Below are 19,382 nucleotides of genomic sequence, written 5' to 3'. Positions count from 1 at the left end.
AATGTCCTTGCAATGACAGTATTTGCTACAGACGTCACAAACGGGTTGAGTTCTAGAAAAGTCCGTTCATCACAAAGCTCCCGCGGCGGCTCCCGCACCAGGACCACTGGCTGTCAATGCCGGGGCTGCGGCAGGGGGCTGGCGGCACACCGTCCCACTGTCTAGTTTTCGTTATTTTTCTTCCAGATGTTATAAGCTTCAGGAAGCAGAACGCCTAAATCCATCCCCGATTTCCAGAATAAAGCTCAAGCATATCAGTCAGAAACAAATGCAAACAGTTCAATAAAAAATGGGCACGGAGGGGCACCTGGGGGCTCAGTGGGTGAAGCTTCTGCCTTCGGCCTGGGTCCTGGTCTCAGGGTCCTGGGATCGAGCCCCGCATCAGGCTCCCTGCTCAGCCGGCGAGACTGCATCTCCCTCTCCCTCTGTCTCTCCCTCTCAAAAAAATAAATAAAATCTTTAAAAAAGAAAAGAAAAGAAAATGGACAGAGGGTACAAATAAACAGCTGTGAGAAGAAGAAATGCACGTGGAGGGAAACACGGAACAAGCTCGTACTCCAGCTCACCCATGAGTATGAACACACAGATTAAGATAAAAACCGAGCTTCCTTTTTTCCCTTTGATACACAAAACTTGAAGGGATTGAAGATATTCGTCCACGGTGAGCACGCATGTGATTTGACACGCGTCAGTTCACGTGGAAATTACCAGACCTTTCAGAAGAGGGAATGACACGCCCGTCCGGACGCGCACGACCTTGCACTCTCCGACTCAGCTCCCGGGATCTGTCCGGCGGAGCCCCATTCCATGCAGGGTGCGCCGGGGGCACCCACCACGCCTTTCCAAAACTCGCCTTAACGTCCTGCACTGGGGCCCACATGTGCACTCGCTCTGTCTTCAAATGCACTGAGAAGGTTCGAGCCCTTTTAAGAAAAGTGCCCCCAGTTAGGGACGGGGTCCACTGGTGAAATTCTACAGTTAAAAAAAAAAAAACTCTGCTCAGTTGGGGCCCTCCAGGAGGATTTAGTAGAGATCACACGCAGTCAGGGTCTCGGGCTGAGCGCCGGTCCCTCCCCCGCCCATCCCAATATATATAGATACTATATCTATAAAACGGGTTCAAAGACCTGACACTGAACCCGTTTTATAGATATGTATATATTTTTTTACTTTTTTTTTTTTTTTAGATTTTACGTATTTATTTCTATGGGAGAGAGAGCACACGTAGGCAGAGGGACTAAAGGAGAGGGAATCCTGAGGAGACTCTGTCGTGAGCCCAGAGCCTGACACAGGGCTTGATCTCACGACCCTGAGCTCACGACCTGAGCCGAAACCGAGAGTTAGACGAGTAACTGACCGAGCTATCCAGACGCCCCTTTTCTCAGTACTTCTTCCTGCCCCTTTGCTAATACGGTTTCTACCCTCCCGACCTCCTGAAACGTCTGCGTGTCCTGGCCTCTAGGACGAGCGAGGTCTTGCACTTGCCAGACGGCGTGGCTTTGCTCTTGACCAAACACCGTTCTGTAAGCGCGGTCCGGGCTGGCTGGACTTGTGACGTCGGCCCGTGACACATCACGTGGTCTCTGTTCAGGGCCGTGAACCCTGTGAGCCCACCTATGCGCACGCCCACCCCGTTCCCTCAGCTGTGGCGGCAGACGGAGCCACACACACGCACACAGCCCTCGGCCCTCGGCCACCTTCATGGGTAGAGTCAACCTGGGTCCGAGTCCTGTGTCCTCCCCCTGCCCACTCACCTACCTCAGGATTCACAGTAAAGAAATCCTTGAGAGCAGCAGGTGAGCCGTGGCTGTAGGGCAATGGTCGGTGGAGGACGACACGACAGCTCCCAGCGGGGATCATCCGACACCAGTCATCCCCAGCATCACATACGTGTAGGCCTTTGTCCTGAGCCCCTGCCCCGTACCAGATCCCGCCGCGCCTTGACCGCCAGCATCATTCCATGGGCCTGTCCTGATTCCCACACCGGTGCACCTGCCCCAGAGCTTGCCCTGCCTCTGGGACAGCCCCCCAGCCCCAGGGACCTGCCATAATGCTTTCACCTGTTCCTGCAAACGGTGTTAGTAGGGAACACAGGGTCCGGTGATTGTTAGTAACTATAAGAACAAAATTCTATGAAAAACGGAGCATGGGACTACGGGCACGACTGTCCCAGAGGAGGGGGTGAGAAGAGGTCGTCACGGCAAGCAGACATGGATGTGCCCGTCCTGTGATTCGGGCTGCACGCCATCACCAAGTGACAGGAGTAGGTGTCCCAGTGCAGGCCAACGAGAGGGAGCAAAGTCACCATCCCCGGGAGAAGCAAGCCCCGTCCTCATGCCGGAGGAGGGCAGCTGGACATTAGCAGAGGCAGGCATTCTGGGTCCCTCGCTCGGGGGGAGCCGCTTGAGGGAGGGAAGGCCGTGAGCGCCATGAGGGCAGAGGAAACATCGGGAAACATGGAAGAGCGGCAGAGGGCCCAGAAGATGCCCAGATGAATTTCCTTCCCCTACAAGTTCTGCCCCTTCCTCCAGATCCCCAGAAAGGGCAGCCACCCACCCTCCACCGGCCCAGGGCGTTTACTCCAACACTACGTTCAGGCGGGAACCTCTCTGCCTCTCCCTCCGGCTGGACCCTCGGCTTCTGGAAGGCACGAGTAATCCAGCCTCACTGACACCCGCCCACGAGACGTGGTGCAGCTGTGGCTGCTGGAAGGGGTAGTGGCTTGATGAATATGCTGTGACCTTTGCACACCAGGGTCCCCTGAGCCAGAAGGACGAGGTCAGTCAGCAGGGCTCCTGGGCCATAGACTGGGGCTCAGAGCAGACAGGCCCGTGGACATCCTGCGACAGAGCCAGCGTGGCGCCCCGAGGAGGAAGATGGCCCGAGGGGCGTTGGCTGTGGCGTGTGAGGCAGCAGAGACGTGGAGAGCCCCAGCAAGGCTGACATGCGGGGTGAAGACACGGGCCCCGCAGAGCCCTGCAGGGCGGGGGCTGCGTCCCCAGCAGACACGGCTCCACGGTCCCTGCCCCACGGCCACAGCTGCTGCAAAGTGGCTGGACTGTCTCCTCCGACCGGAGAGCAGGCACAAGGCCCCGAAACAAGGATGGGGTCCATCCATGGGGACAGCCCGTGACTTCCCTCCTTCGGCAGGAGAAGCCACTGCCAGGTTTTCAGGCGGGGGCTGGGCTTCCGAGACGGGTAAGAGCATCGGGAGCTCAGTCTCCTGGACGCGCACACCGGACCCTCCGTGAGCACCCGGGGGCTCTGCTGGAGCCAGCGCCCGCCACCCAGGCTTCCCCGTGCAGGGGACAGGAGACCCAACACACAAAAGCAGAGAACCCTTTAAAGAGATTTGTCTAAGAACGCAAACAAGAAAATGCTTTTTCCCGCCTTTGAAACAAAGCGCAGGGCAGACTGAGTTTTGTTTCGGTCTTTGTGCCGCTAACCGAATGAAAAGAATGAAGGGAAAGTCACGTCAAGGCTCCAACCACCCCAAGTCAGGGAGTTGCCAGGGTTGTTGAGGACTGACGTGTCCTCTGGAGGCGCGCCCTCCCCCCACCCGTCACCGCAATACGGCGCATGACAGGAGACGTGCGGGATGCAGTGACGCTGGAAACAGCTCGGCGTGGCGGTGGACACCTGGCAGGTGGGGCCACAGATTCTCCGTGGCACGTCCTCCCGGCTTGCTCACAGGAGAAGTGGGCAGAGTCGCGGGCGCTCAGCCAGGCGCTGTCCCCAGGGCCGGGTAGGGTTCACCGGGCAGCCGTGGGATGGCACAACGACAGTGTAGGGGCTGTGGCCTTCCTTCCCACCTTAGTTCCCACCTTAGCCGGGCGCCCACGGGCCGACCGCCACCCCCACCCATGCAGTTCCTGTTGGTGCAACGTCGGACGTACTTCTAGCACCTGACAAACACCAGAAATGGAATCTTCACAATGAAAATACTCATCTGTTTTCTGGGATCCCAGGGACAGATCGCAGTTCTAGGTCCTGCTGCGGACACAGTGGGTTGGCCGTGCTCCGCAGGGGGAATGGAGGGTGGGGGGGAGCATTGTCCAAGAGACCCTCACCACCCCCAGTGGTGCTGGCAACTCAGTGACCCTGGGGACCGTGACTTCAACATGGTGATTGAGAATCTGTACCCTCTTGTCCCCAGCTCCGCGGGCACCTTTCTCAAGCAGGAGCCGTTGCTTCTGGAACCTCTCGCCCCTGCAAGACTGCTCAGCCCTTCTGCCCACTGACGCCCCATCTCCCTTCTCCCCTTCTCTGTGTGCAAGCACCCTCTGGGCCCTCATGGAAAGCAGACATTTCTGGGACTGGGCTGTCCCTTCTGGCGTGGACCTGCTTGCAAGGGTCATAACAAGTCCCTGTGCCTCGCCACTCCTTCTCCTGAAAGGGGATCACCACTTGTTAGCACCTGCTTCGTGCCAGATGCGGGAGACACAGGTGTAACACGGCCACACCTCCCTCGGGCTCACACACACCGACAGGACAGACCTGGGGAGACAGCCCCTGAGACAACAGGGGAGTGCGGGAGAGGCACAGTCGTGCCCACGTCTCCCAGAGGGCAGGCGTCTGCAGAGCCCCACACTAAGACAGTCCTGGGGCTCCATCTCCTCCCCTGCCCTGTCCCTGTCCCGGTCCCCACTGGGCCCTCACTGGTGGCCTTGTTCTACACCCCACATGGAGTGTCTACCCTTCCCTCTCGGTCCCTCTCCCAGGCACGGCCACTCCCTACACCTGGCCAGGCAGGGCTTCCCCCGAACCCAGAGCATTCCCACAGGGACACAGGGCCCCCAGCTGCCTGCAGGGACGTGCTTGTCCTGCCTATGAATGTGGGAAGAGGGCACTGAGCCTCATTTGGAACCTAGCCTGGCCAACGCGCCCCTGACCTTGGTTCCCACCTCCACAGGGGAGGCTGGGTAGACCAACGCGCCAGGGAAGGACTGAGCAGAGAAAATGAGCCCGCAGTATGGGGCGGCCTGAGCCCAGTCCCCGGGGCCGCCACCCCCTCTGTGCATCACCCAGACCAAGGCTTGAAGCTCCGGGCCTCAGTTTCCTCGTCTGTAAAGAGGGCCCCGAGGCACCGGTCTTCCTGCGACGGGGAGGGTGAGCTGCTGTCCCACACGTGAATGTCTGTGTGTCCTGCCTGGGATGTCTCCACACAGGGATATTGTTCCCAACCCTTCCTGGGGTCTCCCCTGGCGATGCCTGGGCCACCTCCCTCCCCACTCCACCCGGTGACACAGTGAGCCCCAGCGGCCCCCACTCGGGGACAGGTACTCCATTCTCCACCGTCTGCCCAGTGTGCAGAGCCCGGGGGTGAGTTCCACGGGGCTGTGAAGGGAGGTGGCCGGTGTGCGAGGAGGCCGGCCTGGCCTGGCTGGAGGGCAGCATCGTCTTCTCCTCCCCCTCAGTGCCCCGGGGAGACCCCAGACCCTTCTCCCTTCTAGCGCCCGCAGCTAATGTTTCTGGAGAACAGGGACCCAGTCAGGACGCACCCGGCATCTCCTGGGTGTCCTGTGTGGTCGGGGGCTCAGTCTGTCTTCCCGCGGCTCCCGTACAGACACTCTCTGGGCTGCTGCATGTCATCTCCAGCCGACTAAGTCTGGCCTCGCTTCACCCACAGAGGAGCCTGCCAGGGGCCCCAGGCAGCCCAAGGGGGAGAGCGGGTCCTCCTGGAAAGAACGTTCCCACCCATGTCTCCTCGGTGCCTAGGGCTGGTGTGGCATGACACGGTAAAATCAGGACGGCAGGCCCCAAAGATGAGTGGACCCTGGCTGGTCTGCTCTGGGGTCTTCTGAGCTTTATAGACAGCGTGCCCGAGGCCTTGCACGAAAGGGGACTGGCCACGGTCTACTTAAGAAGTTTCTGAAATATAAGTTCAGCAAGTGTTTGAGGACAAGTTGAATGGTCGGAGAAGGCACGTCTGCAATGGTAAACTGAGATTTTCTCTGGGCCGGTAGGAACCCCTCATGGCCGTCTCCTTCCTCCCGATCTCACGGGGCCCGTTTTCCGACGACTCCGGCCATGGGTCCTTGTGCCTGTGTGGCAGGAGGCTCGCTGGAAAGAGTGGCGGTTTGAGTGGGAGCAGCTGATGGGAGCTGTCACTTGCCGAGGGCTCCAAACGGCTCCGAGCCAGCGGAGCCCGAGGAGCACGTGTCGTTGAGAAAGTCACCGGGATGGCCCCAGCCCGGCTCCTGCGGGTGTGCGCGTGCGTGTGCACAAGATCCCCCGCGTGTGCGAGTGTGTGTGTGTGCGTGGGGGGTGTACTGTGTGCATGTGGGTATTGTGTATGAGCATGTGAGTGGTGTGTGTGCGCGTGTGCGAGTGTATAGGGGTGTGTGGAGAGAGCCTGTGTGTCTGTGTGGGTGTCTGTGCACACTCGTGTGAGTTGCGTGCAAGTGCACGGCATCTACGCCCGGAGTTGCTCCCAGCATGTGAGAGAGGACACGCGCGATCACTCACAACCAGGGTCTTCCTGTCATCTGTCAGGGGCGTCCGTGTAAGAGAAGCCAGCGCTGGGCACCGGGGCGGCTCAGTCGGTTGGGCGTCCCACTCCTGGCTCCACTCAGGTCATGCCCTCGGGGTCATGGGTTTGAGTCCCGCGTTGGCTCTGTGCTCCGTGCCGAGTCTGCTGGAGATTCTCTCCCTCTCCATCTGCCCTCCCCCTGCTCTCTCTTTAACATAAAGAAACATAGGAGAAACTAACATTTCTCCACACAGGAAGGTCACCGGCATCCTTGGGCTCCCCCAGACCACCTGCCTTCCATCCAGGGAGGGCAGCTGCGTTCCACAGGCCAAAGTAAGGGCAGAAAATGCTCAAGACGCAGACGGACAGCCCTGTTTGGGGGCACTGCTACCACCCGGAAGTCCCGGTCCCCAGCAGTGGTCGCAACAAAGCACTGTGGTGTGCCATCAAGTCTGAATCTCCCAGATTTCTCCCCAAAGTCGTTCTTGGAGCAAAAAACACGTGTTGAGGGGAGTGTGGCGATGTTCGTGCCAGAGGACTCTCGGAGGACACCACTTTACACCTTGCCGGCTTTGCTCTGGCCGTGACGTTTCTCATGTGGGGGTTTGTGCGTGTGCTAAAATGCAAGGACGAAACGTTTCAAAGGCCTGTGAAACCCCTTCCAGAAGTCTCACGCAGTTGTGTTTAAAATGAGATCAAGCTCTCGGTATCATTTCAAGCTGTTTGGAGGAAACTCCTTGTTCCCCGTGCTTCTATGCTCATGTTTCCATTTATATTTTAGTCGACGGTTTTGTTCTTAAAACAAAGTTTTTAAATGTGTTTTGTGTAAAGCATGTTGACAGCCATAGTATAATTTGATGTCATAATTAAAGGGCATGGCACAGAAATAGCATCTCAACATTATTTTTAGATGATGTGGGAGTGCGATGGCTTCCTTTGAGGGGCAGCCAGCGACTGGGTTTTAAACACCCACGTCCAGGAAAACCGTTCTTCAAAATTTAGCGATTGGCCGTTGATACTTAGGTCTCTGGCAAAATTAAAGCAACATTCTAGAACGGCATTCCTGCCATGGTCGAGGCTGGTGGCTGAGCGGGGGGCAGAGCAGACCTGCGCACGCCAGGGTGTGAGCATCTGTGGGCGCGTGTCGAGGACGGAGCGGCGTAAGTGGGCATCGTGTCTCCCAAAGACCTACCCCGAGAGGCGGGAGGGGGAGAGACAGATACACACGGAGAGGTTACGCACAACCTTCCCATTAGTGGAGAAAACCCGCAAACAACCTGAAGACCCCACAAGCTGCTCACAGTCAAAACAACGTAAGGACAAAACATAAAGGCATTTTCAGCGATAACTGTTGTCACCGCAGAAAGCACCTCAGCCTTACGCACATGTGACCAGCTGCTACCAAAATCATTCTTCACCTCTTCAGGGAAGTCGGCCCGTGTCCTTGCCAGTTGCACGTACCGTGTCTCTCGATGGCCGTCCACTTCTGAGCGCCCCGGCTCAGACACCGGCTCTGCTTTGAGGAAATAGCACCATATTGGAGACAGGGATGAGGCAGGACGGCAGGGGCTGAGCAGAGCACGGGGGTGCCCTGGGTCCCGCAGTCCGATGTGGCCTGGGTGGACGACCAATGTCCTGACCGAGAAGGTGTGTGGGACACGAAGCCAGACCCCGGGTCCATCAGGGGAGTGCTGGGGGCCAGGCCGGGGCAGGACACTCACAAGAACCAGGGCAGGGCGCTGGTAGGGGAACTGCAAAGGGCCACCTTGTGTCCACTAAGCCAGAGGCGTTCAGCCGCGGGAGGACAGAGAGCACTCAGCAGACTTTCATCCCAGCGCCAGACGCCATCTGCGGGCATCAGGTCTTCCCAAGCCCACGAAGGGGAGGAGGAAGCTGATGCCGGTTCTCCCGGATGCCCCCAGGCTCACATCGACCGCAGGCTGGGTGGGGGAAGCCCACCGAGCAGGTGAGCGGCTGGCAGGGGCGGAGGCACGACGCACACACAGATTAATGTCACTACTGCGGCAATGTCCTTGAGAGCAGGTGCCCTGTGGCCATGGGACTCGTCCTCACAGACGCCCGCCAAGCTGTCAAAGGAGCACAGAAGGAAACCATAGGACCTGCAGCAGCCTGTGTCCCCAGAAGAAGCCGGCTGTGGGATCAGGACCTGCACGGCGCCTGTGGCACCTTAAGGGGTTATTCTAGGCACACTTGCTAAGGAGAAAAAAAATCAAATATTCACATACGTAGTGGGGAAAGATGGGAAGAACGTCGATGTTCAGCCGAAGAGAAGAGGTCTGTTAAACTCTGACGCGTGCGACACATCGCGCTACAGGGCCAGTGTGTTGTATTTTAACAACTATTTTATAGTAACAGGAAAAACGAGTAATACCGTACATTTTTGAAAATGTAAATGAAATTACATATATGATAAAAATTACATACAAATATTATTTCTACTTGATGTTTATCACATAAATATAATTCATGTACACAGATGCCTGGAAAATAAAATCACTGTCATGATTATAGACGTGTTCGTGGCTATGTGAAAACAAAGCAGAGACTCAGAAGAAATGTCACCAAAGAAAGGGTCCTCATTTATCAGTTACTACTACTGTAATTATTTTTCTTAATATTTGTGTATTTATCTTGGAGAGAGAGTGAGCACAAGCAGGGAGACCAGGAGAGGGAGAGGGAGAAGCAGACTCCCCGCCATGCAGGGAGCCCGATGCGGGGCTCCATCCCAGGGCCCTGGGACCATGACCTGAGCTGAAGGCAGACGCCCAACGACTGAGCCACCCAGGTGCCCTTTCCGACCTATTTTTAGCGTAACCTTGTAGGCGTATAAAATGTGCGGGGAGTCTCATCTTGTGGTCTTCTTTCCCATGACCTTGGGACAGCCGTATCTCCAAGGAGCCCTGATGCCTCTTCAGTGGAAAATGGGGATTTTTGATCACACCGAGACCTGGATGCTAGGAGTGCTCACTGCTCCTGAGATGCTGCTTCTGGACACTCCCACCAGACAAAATGTGTGAGTGAGTGTGTGTGTGTGCGTGTGAGCACACACACGCGTGTGCACACACACGTTCACACACACGCACGCCAGCCCCTCCAGCACCACCAAACTCCCCACGTGCTCCCCTTGCCTTCTCCCTACTCAGACGAGAACCCGACTCCCGGCGTTGTCCGTGTCATCATGGGTGCCACCCCGCGGCAGCCTCCGAGCCGCTCCGTGCCCATCCCCGCGTCACAGCGCCGGCCCCGAGCTCGCCGTTGGGTTGCAGCGCTCGTCGTGGCAATGACACGTTTGCGGCACGTCACCCGCCTCGTGCCGGTTGCTCGCTTAGACTCTTTCCCTGCACACCGAGCGCGGAGCGCGTCTGCCCCCATTCATCCCCACTCGTGTTCCGCTCGCGCTCCCCAGCACCCCCACGACGGCTGATTTCATGCTGTTCTCTGAGTACGTGGAATCCTGACTCGTCTCCAGCAGTCCGACCTCGAAGATGCACCCAGACATCCACTCCCTGCTCCGGCCCTTCCTCGACTCTGTTCCCTCCCCGGGACGAGCCAGTCCCCTCGTTTTCTGCTCCGTCCCTCCAGGGCGGCATTCCCCGCTGTTCTTGCCAGGACTGTCAGACACGCGTGTGCTTCGTTATCCCCCTTCTTTCTCACTATGCAGCGTGCTCTCTGTCTTCTTCGGTGTCTGCCTGCCACAGCCCACGGCACCCCCGAGAAGCCGCTCCCAGCCCTCCGTGCACATCTTTCCTCTTCCACACAATTGCTTTTTTCTCCTTCTCTGTTAGTGACGTATTTTTTTTAAAGCCACTGTCCTATACTTGGACATTTTGGTAATTTCCAATATTTTCCAATGACCAGCAATGCTGCAAGGCGTGGCTGTGGGCACACATGAGGTTTTGTGTTGGGAGAGGTGTGTCCTCAGGGTAGATGTCTAGAAGCGGGGTTGTGGGCCAGCGGGTAAAGATGTCTGTATTTTGGATATCGCCAAGTTTGTCTCCCCAGGAGTTCCCTCAGCAGAGTAGAGCAGGGACCGTCCACCAGACGCCCACCGAGCACACGGTCCAGGTTTTGGAGCCCCGACGGCCCGCGTTCTCCCAATCAGAGTCACTATGATGCACGTGCCTCTTGCCATGCAACAGCTGTTTTTCGTCTCTTTTTTGTGAATCACCTATTTTTACCTCCTTTACAGCCATTTTATAGGGCTTTTTGTTTCAAAATAATTCCAATTTATTCCGAACTTTTGCCCAGATATATTTCTCCACATGTACATCCCAAAAGACAAACATTGATGAATTTGTGATTCTCAGTCTGTCTTTAGACCAATTTAAAGTAGCTTTGACCTGGTGTACGTGGGAGAGAGCATTTGAACTGCGGTAAAGACTTAAATTCAAAAGAGAAAACGATGCCCGTCTTTGTTCCTGAGTCTTGAGGTCCCGCAGCCCCCAGAGAGCAGGGAGCCGTTCCTGCCAGCACTCAGCCCCTGGGACCCTAATCACCGACGTTACAGAGCAATGCTGTGCTCTGTAATTCACGCGTGTCAGCGAGGACAGGCTAGTGCCGTCAGAAATACGTGTTCTGGGCTCCCCTTCACCCGAGGAAGTGCTAGAGTGTTAAAGGATATTTCAAAATAATAAAAGTAACTCCTGAAAAGTAAAGTGTTTTTGGATGTCTTTTATCCACTAGGGGTAGTAATTCCCTTACCTGTGGCATATGTTGCTGGGGCGCCTGGGGGGCTCAGTTGGGTGAGCGTCTGACTCCCGGTTTCCGCTGAGGTCATGATCTCAGGGTCGTGAGATCGAGCCCTGCATGGGGCTCCACGCTCCGCACAGAGTCTGCCTGGGATTCTCTCTCGCTCTGCCGCTCCCCCAGCTTGAAATTTGTGTTGACTTTTAACTGAAGACGTTTGCAGGAAGAGTCTCTTCCTTAGACCCACTCATAAGATAAAGAGCATTAACACATTTCCTAACGCTGACTTGCCCTTGAGCGAAGCTCTAAAGCCAGTCGGTCTGGGAGGATTCTTAACTATTTCCTAATGTGATGTTGGAATTGGTTTGTTTAAAAGTTTATCTGGGTGCTCTCTTTGGTTATTTAAAATAACATTAGTTTGGAAATCTTTTTTTTAGGTTATTTTATTGGGTTTAAATATCGTTACTATATTTGCTTCACGAAAAGAATTCGAAGTTTCAGTCTCGTCTCAAAAAGCTCACTGGAAGTCTCCCGTATGGAGGCCTTGCTGAGATACTCGTCGGTAAGGTTCGGCAGTTTTCCTGTGAAGTGTGTCTGCTGGTGAATTCGCCTCCTCCTCCTCCTCCTGCCTACTTGTGTGGGTTTTGGTAAACTGTATTCTCCAGTAAATATTCTGTTTCACTAAGATCTCCATCTGGGTTTGCATAGACACAGGCAAAGTCCTCTCTCCAGGCTTTCAACCTTCTACATGTTCTCTGTCTCCAACTTCTATCTCTGTATCTCTGTCTCTCTTTGTCCCTGTGTCTCTCTGTCTCCCATCTCTGTCCCATCTCTGTCTCTCTGTCTCTGTGTGTCTATCTCCCATCTCTGTTTCTGTCTGTTTCTCTATCTGTACCTGTGTCCATCTCTGTCTCTGTCTCTCTGTCTCTCTCTCTCTATTTTCTCTCTGTCTCTGTGTCTCTGTCTCCCATCTCTGTATCTGTCTCTCCATCTCTCTCTGCCTCTCTGTCCATCTCTGTTTCACATCTCTGTTTCTCTCTCTATCTCTGTCTCTCTCTCTGTTTCTGTGTCTCTTTCTCTCTATATCTGCATCTGCCTCTGTCTCTCTCTGTCTCTGTGTCTCTGTATCTCTCTGTATCTATGTCTGTCCGTCTCTGTCTCTGTCTCTCTGTCTCTCTGTGTCTATCTCTGTGTCTCTGTGTCTCTTTGTCTCTGTCTCCCATCTCTGTCTCTGTCTCTCTCTGTCTCTTTGTGTCTCTGTGTCTGTCTGTGTCTGTTTGTCTCTCCGTGTCTCTCTGTCTCTCTGTCTCCCTGTCTCTGTCTCCCCTCGTGGCATGGCCCCACCAACAGCGTGTCATGCGAGGACACGTCTGAGCCATGTTGCACGACTGTCACCCGCAGCCCCTTGGTCCGCCTGATTCTCTGGCAAGAGACGCCGCGCCGCAGCCATGCTTGTCCTGGAAATTCTCTGCTCAAGGCTGAGGAACGTGTCCCCCACCCGGAGGAGCCAGCGTTCCTCCTCTCCCCAAGGCCATTCCCTGACGTCAGCAGGGGGGCGTGGGGAGGGGTGAAGGGAGCGGCGTGCCGAGCACTTGGCCGCCCGTAACACTGGCCTTGGAAAATCCCTAGAAGTCCTTAGAAGTGACAGATTGCATTTTTAACCCCAAATCCAAAGGCGCCAAAGCAGCTCCAGCGTTCTTACCACGGAGACCCCCGACAGCCGGCTCCGTCCCTGAGGGCCGGCCAATCTGCTCGTTTGCTTTCCGTGTTGGCATCGGGGGCGGGAGGGAGCGGTCCCTGCCTTTGCTCTGGGCCATCTGAGAGGTGGGTCCTACGACACCCACAGCATTGGGTCCGTCACCCTCTGCCTTCCTCACTGGGTCCCCTCTCCCCGCCTCCGCGACTCCTGCCCCCATGGTGGGCCGCTCCGTGCCCCGGCCAGAGACCCAGGCCGTGCAGGGTCTTTCCAACCTACAGAACCTTCACTTCATGGCCTCGACTCAGCCCGTCCATACCTCAGGGCGGGAATCACCCCTGGGGACGTCCAGGCCCCGGACAGCTCCGTGAGCGCCTCCAGCTGGGCGTGCTGGTGCAGTGCAGGCTGAGCAAGGTCCCGGAGGGACACGGACCCTCTGATGACCACCAGAGACCCCAGCACGGCCGGCCGGCTCTCCACCACCCGGTCCCCGTCTGGCCCCCGCAGGCCCCGCACCCGGACACCTCACTGCCCCAGTGCCCTCCATCTGTACCTGCCCGCCCTCTCATTGGCCCTAGGAGCTGGGAGATTGAAGAAACCACTAGAAAGAAAGTGGACTTGGTTGTCCCTGTCTGCGTGGTGGACCGAGAGGAGCCCCAGCGCATGGACGTCAAGTGCACACAGGCTCTCTCCAGCTGCAGACTGAGCACCTGGCGCTGCGGGCAAGGGAGCCCGTGGCTCCGGGGATGGACAGCTGGGGGACAGCAGCAGAGCCGGGGGCAGGGTGCAGAGACGGGTGAGGCCAGACCCCACCCTGGGAAACACAAGGTCCTGTAGAGCAGGGAGGGAGGGACATTTTATTCTAGTAGGATGGCCTGGGTCCTAATTCAGGCTCTGACCTTTCCCTGTGGGGGTCCGTGGGCAGAGCCCGTTGCTCCTCCGTGGATGGTGATGGGAGGACCCTGCCAGCCTGAATGGATTGCAGCGAGAATAACACAGGCCATGCGCAATACCCAGCACTGTGCCTGTCACACGGCGGGTCCTGGACACACGCTGCCCGTGCTGGGTTAGAGAAGGCACGCGTGAGGCCCAGCTTGTACGGAGGACCAGGCCGCAGCGGGTGGTCAGTGGGAGCAAGGTTTACTGGCCGGGAAGTAAACCACAGTTTCTGGTGAGAGCAGGCGGCACGTGAGACACAGAAGCACAAAAGGGCTGCACATCCCCACCTCACACCACACATCCCAATGGCAAGGTGGGTGGAAAGCAGAGGCTTCAGCCTGGACCATGCAGGACTGGTTTTAAGGCTGCTATATGCGTTTGCAAGAGGGACCTGAGCCACAGCATTTGTCAAAGCAAAGCAGAACTACGCAGTTCTGTCTGGACCCCCCACCCTGTCCTCCCCACCCGGTGGCTTGTACACGCTCGGTGCTCCTGGCACGGCCCATTCAGCTTGCCAGGGCAGTGGCCAAAACTCTGGGAAAACAAACAACGTGTTAATGACTTTGTTTTTACTCTACCTGCATTCAAATGCCAGCACCTTAATCTTATTTTGGATTTTCTTCCTCGTCGTTATGGTTCCATGACCCAGGCTTATTCAACCCCCTTATCAACCCCATCCGACTGGACATGCTTCCTTTCCCAGAAGTTTTGCAATGGATGCTGGAAAAGGCAACTTTGCAGGGGCCGCAGAATGTGTGGGCCGGGCACCCTCAGACAGGCACCTGGCGGCCAGCCCTGGGGGACTTCGGGGCCAGTGCCCCTCGACTGGCTGTCCTGGGCGTGGCAGAGTAAGGCTCCTTCGCTCCAGTGGGCCTGCTCGGTCCGTGTGCAAATGGGGCCAAGGAGGGGCAAGGTTAGGGGCCAGAAGAATGTTTTCCTTGGCAGAGGACTTCCAGCATGTCTCCCTTGGGGACAGAGCCCTTCTGGCCAGCCAGGCCGGCCAGACAGACAGCGGAGCCCTGTGACCCTATCCTAATGGCTCAGCTCCAGGACGGCCCCTTCCCTGGCCACCCCACCATTCTGCCCAGACCACCAGCAGGTGCCTCTGACCCCCGATGGGAAGCAGGGAGGACTGGGGTCATCATTTAGCACTGGGTCTGAAACTGGGACGGTTCAATTCTGGGCTTCTGTCCCAAGTCCCACAATGGAGGGCTGACACCACAGAAACTGATCTCACAGCCCCGGAGGTGGGAGAACCCACTTCCTTGTCCTGGGTGGAGCCATCCCACTATGGGGCAGGAGGGGCTGGGGGCTGCCTGGAGCTGTGGGATAGGACGCTAGTCCCACCCTCCTGCTGCCCCTCACGCTCCACCTGCCAACGCCATCACACTGGGCACTCCGTTTCAACCCATGAACTTGGGAGGACACAAGGGGTCAGTCTCCAGCAAACCCTCTAGGAGTGAACACATCTCTCAGCTGTCAATCTCTCTGTTTTGGAAAGGGGGACACTTGCTGTGACAGGGACACAAATACACGTGCAAACCCACACCCGGAAGAAGAGCATCTGAGCTCTGTAGGTGTCACCGACAACATCGAGGTCCAGAATGACTTCGGTGAGGACGTTCAAAGCCTTAGAGAGAGTCCCAACCCTTGCCAATCTGTCCACGGCATCATCTCTCCTCTCATTGGGTGGTTCCCCCAACTCCATGACCTCTGGTCTGCCGGCCCCGAGTCCTCCCCGGAAACCGAGAGCCACATTCTGAACGGACCCTAAAGCTTCGGCTGCGACAAGTGGGTTTGCGCAAGACCCCCATCTCGGTGAGGGTGACAAGTCCAGGGCCGGGCAGAACGCCATCCCCCCTGCCTACAGAATCATGCTAGAGGAGCTGACGGGGTTGGAATCGCCATCCCAGCAAACCGAGCAGGAGGAGGTGCTGGCTGAAGGGAAGGCTGCGTAGGACAGGCCGGTGGGGCGGAGGTTGCACGTTCCAGAGTGTCACGGCTGCACGGGAGGAGGCTCTGCCAGGCACGTGGGACTCGCAAGATTCTCAACCACAGGCAGTGTGCACCCCTGCTCCAGAGACATGGGCAGGGTCCTGAACCACTGCCAGCCGTCATGGGGTGGGCGGTGCTGCTGGCACGGAGAGGGCTGTGCCCAGGGCAGCCACAAGCATCCTGGAAGACACAGAGCAGCCCCCATGCTGAGCACTGGAGGTGTGGAGGCCGAGACACCCGCGATCTCCCACAGGAAACCACGCAGGACAGACCTCGCCATGGCCACGGCAGGACCTCGCTGGCCCCAGCCACAAGGGCCAGCACCCGGCAGAGAAGAGTGGATGGGACATCCGAGCCAGATGAGCTCCACCTCCCGTGCAGCCAGCGCTGCGGCCCCTGCGACCCCACCCGTGGGGACTGCCAGGAGTAGGGACCCCGCGGCCCCCAGCCTCGGCCGCAATTGCCGTCCACTTGAACGCCCCGTGAGTGTGTGATTCCTCAGGGTGCTGACCTGCACCCATCCCTCACGAAGCCAGGCTGGGCACCTGCGCTTGGCTGGTCCGGCAAAGGGGGTGGCCCCAAGGGGCTGACCGTGGAGGCCCCAAGCCTGGGTGGGGGCAGGCTCGCTGGGAAGGACGGTAGGTGATGCCAGTGCTGATGAACAGGGTCCCCCAGCCCCCGGGGGAGGCACGCGTCCCGTGCAGAAGCGCGCAGAGGACTCCGGCATGCAGGGGGCCAGGGAGGCCCCGTCCACGGAGGGGGACAAAGCCGGCCACCCTGACACCAGGCTGAGTGAATTGGCCCAGGCCACTGGGGAGCTCTGTGACAGCGTGGGGCACTCCGTCCTCACTCAGCGTGGGGAGCCACGTCCTGAGTTTCACAGGAAAGGTCCCCTCACCTGCGTCTGTCCTGACGGATGGACTCGCAGTTCTGTGCCCCCTTGGGCGAGTGTCTTGTATCCAGCTGGCGTCCCCAGCAGAAATCCACAACTGGGTTTCCAAACCCTCATATAACTGTGTGTGGAGAGGGGTGGCTTAGCTCTAAGGAAAATGAATCATAAACGCATCTCACTTGTTTAACGGGATAAGAAGCTTCTCAGTCTTGGAACTTTGGGGAGTGACTCCTGGAAGTCGTGTGTTCAGAACGGGTGTCAGCACCTGCCGTGGTCCCTCTCACCCGCCGACACCTGCCGGCGGAGCACCTGCGTGAGCCTCTCACCGCTCAGCACCGGGCACGCTGTGGCTGGCGGACCCACTTCTGTCTTCAGGGGAGCCCGCGGGGTCCCTCACGGCGGGCACCATCGCCAGTGTCCTGGAGCGGGCCCATCCCACCTCGGAGACACCGGTCAGTGGGAACAGGTTAAACCCCATCAAGCCTCACTCTGTTGGCACCTGCGGTTCTGGAACGAGCAAGCGTGCACGGTCCGCAGCGAGCCCTGAGCCGTGCGTGGAAGTGTTGAATGGCCATACTACAGCCCCAAAGCTAATAGTGCTTTATGTTGCCTACACCAGAATTAAAAGAAAACATTCCTAAAATCGCTAAGCTGACATTTACATCCTTTCTGTGTTTATTTTTAGAGACAGTGCTGGGGGGGTAGCCTTGTGCCCGCAGGGGAGGGGGTGACCGTCCTGGACCCCACCAGTTCTCATCGGACCCCAATCGGCTCCCGCGTCAGGACCGGCGCCAGGAGCCTCCCCACAGCCTCCTGAAGTGAGGTGATTTCCCTGGACGTTTCTCGTAGTTCTTGAGTATGGTCCAAACCCACATGTAGCGTCACTTCCGAGCTGATCTGCACCAGGTCTAGAAGGCGAGGTTGACGGGGCATTTGGTTTGGTTTGGTTTGGGGGCATGTTTGGTTTTGAGGAGGCGGGGAAGCTGTCCAGTTTGCTGTTGTGTTTGTGCGTTAGAGACGATGCTGTTTTCTCGTCTGTGGGTTTCCAACAGCAAATGGGCCGACGTCCCTCTCCCGGTACATCTGGTATCATATGCTGCATTTTACTGGCTTCTCTGAGACCTTCGCTCCCTTTGTCACCGACGGGGAGCCATTCGGACAGGACCTGTGTCCGGTCGCTGACCCCTTTGATCTGTACTTTGACACTTCCCACCTGATTTGGGAAGTGTTTGGCCATGACTTATCTGGCCCTTTCTCTCTCTGCCTCTCTGCCACCCTGAGGACTCCGGTTCCATGCAGGCCTGATGGTCCCCAGTGCTGTCCCCTCACTGTGGCTCCGGGTCCCCACATATCGGCATGGCTGGGGACCGTTGCTGGATGCCACACACTATGAATTTCACTTTGGTGCTGATACATCTGCATTCCTGCAAACACTCTTAAGCTTTGATTGGTTCAATTATTTGAAACGGTCCAAACCTTTTGGTTTCAACCATGTTCGTCATGACCAGAATCATGCTCAGTCTGGGGCTACGTGTCCTGCTCCCAGGCAAGACCTTTCTGGGTCCGCTGCCCCATTCCTCACAGACCTGGAGCCTTTCCAGGCCGCCCGATGGAAGAGTGGGAGGACCGGGCACTGTTCCTTCTAGGCCTTCCAGGTGCTTCTTCCGTGGCCCTGGGGAACTGCTTCATAATCTTGTCTTCAGTCGAACAAATGGGCTGCCCCCTCCCCGCAGATCTCCAGACTTCTCTCAAGTGTCCTTCTGTCCCTCCAGCAAATTCTGCTCCAGACACTTGGTCCCCTTCTCTGTTCGTCTCCACCAGGGAGTCTGAGAGGCTCTCCCTGTGCCCCCTTTCTGCACCTTCTCTGGGAAAATCTCCCAGGCCGACAGCTGGGGCCATCGCGGGCTCCCCTGTGCCGTTCCTGCCTCTGACGGAGCACTCAGCCGGCTGCCTGCTCTCCGGTGTCCTAACAGCGTCTCATGGATTCCCTGGTGTGTTTTTCTGTTTCAGGCAAGAGGTAAACCCACATCGACTTCGCTTTGGCCAAAAAGAGAATCCTGGTCAGCCTCGCTGCTTTCTAACCTTTGGTGTGTTCTAAGATTTTAGAAATCATGTAAGGCACCTTGTTTTCGTTGTTCTTTGTGAAAGGGTCATTTCCCGGAAGTGTGATTGATTTTACCCATTTGTCAAATAGGTGCTTCAAAGTCCATGTATAAAAGTTAAAACAAAACAAAACAAAAAACGCAGTTGGAATAAAAGAAAGAGACAGACACATATAAAGGTAGGCAGACCTAAGCAAAAAGACAGGGACGGCGTACCCGTAAAGTATAACAGGAATACACAGCCCATTCCAGGTGGTCCTGACCACAGGGATCCTGATGAGACTTTTCTGGAAACGGATCCACAGCCATTGCCAAAGGGAGGAAGACATGAGGCTCCCTCCGACCTCAGATGCCTCCCCCCGGCTCGGCGCCCATCACTTCTGCTAGCCCGTCACAGGCAGAAGCAGGTGGCACAGACCTGCACATGTTCAAGGGGACAGACTCACAACCGAGCCAGGTACCAGAGTGAGAGGAACCAGAAATACCGGTCAGCACCCCGATGCCCGTCAGCGCCGCTGTGAAATCCAGCCCCCGGCCGAGGTCGTGCAGACGGCAGACCCACCATGAGTCCCTGCCTGG

The sequence above is a fragment of the Enhydra lutris genome, unplaced genomic scaffold, assembly GCF_002288905.1.
Source record: "Enhydra lutris kenyoni isolate GAN:26980312 unplaced genomic scaffold, ASM228890v2 scaffoldscaffold51, whole genome shotgun sequence".
NCBI lineage: Eukaryota > Metazoa > Chordata > Mammalia > Carnivora > Mustelidae > Enhydra > Enhydra lutris.
The sequence above is the reverse complement of the archived record's forward strand: the minus strand, read 5'-3'. Positions refer to the sequence as shown.